Below are 735 nucleotides of genomic sequence, written 5' to 3'. Positions count from 1 at the left end.
CAGCTCCTCGCGATAACAACCCGCCCGCATGTGGAGGGGGGAAAAACACTGAAAAAAAACCCACTTCTAGTGTTTACATAGCCTTAAAACAGTGTTAGATGCAGTTTGATTCGAGTACAACGTTTGAAATACACTGAAAAAATAAATCTAAGCGCATGTAAATATAACATATTTAAATCTGTGATATTAACAATCAAAAATGAAGTTTGTTGCTTTACATGAATACATCTAGTTTTGAACTTAATCTGCATTTATACAAAAAACAAGACATTGTGCATTTTTTCCTTAATAAACAGTATTAATGTAATCCCAGGCAATCTTTTCATTCACACACAAACAACAAGCAATGATCTTGTTGTGTTTACTTTTCCTTTAACAATTTTAATCTATTGGGCAGATTGACCAACGTTTAGATGAGACATGTTTTATTTGTTTTATGTAGTACACCTCAGTAAAAAATATCTTGCTTGATCTACTTTAAAAATATTAAGGCAACTTCTTTGCATGAGATTTTTATGTAGATGAAGAAAGACTAGTCTTTGTATAAACTACTTCATTTTTAGCATGTACAAAATTCATTTGCAACTTAATTTTGATAAATAAAGTAAACTTAACACAATTAAGTTGACTGTACTTGCAAAATGTATTATTTACATACATAAAGTTAAGTAGTTTATACAAAGACTAGTCTTTCTTGACTGTGATGGACTGGCGACCTGTCCAGGGTGTAACCCC

The sequence above is a fragment of the Cololabis saira genome, chromosome 5 (genome assembly GCF_033807715.1).
Source record: "Cololabis saira isolate AMF1-May2022 chromosome 5, fColSai1.1, whole genome shotgun sequence".
In the NCBI taxonomy this organism is placed as follows: Eukaryota; Metazoa; Chordata; class Actinopteri; order Beloniformes; family Belonidae; genus Cololabis; species Cololabis saira.
Note: the sequence above shows the minus strand (reverse complement) of the source record.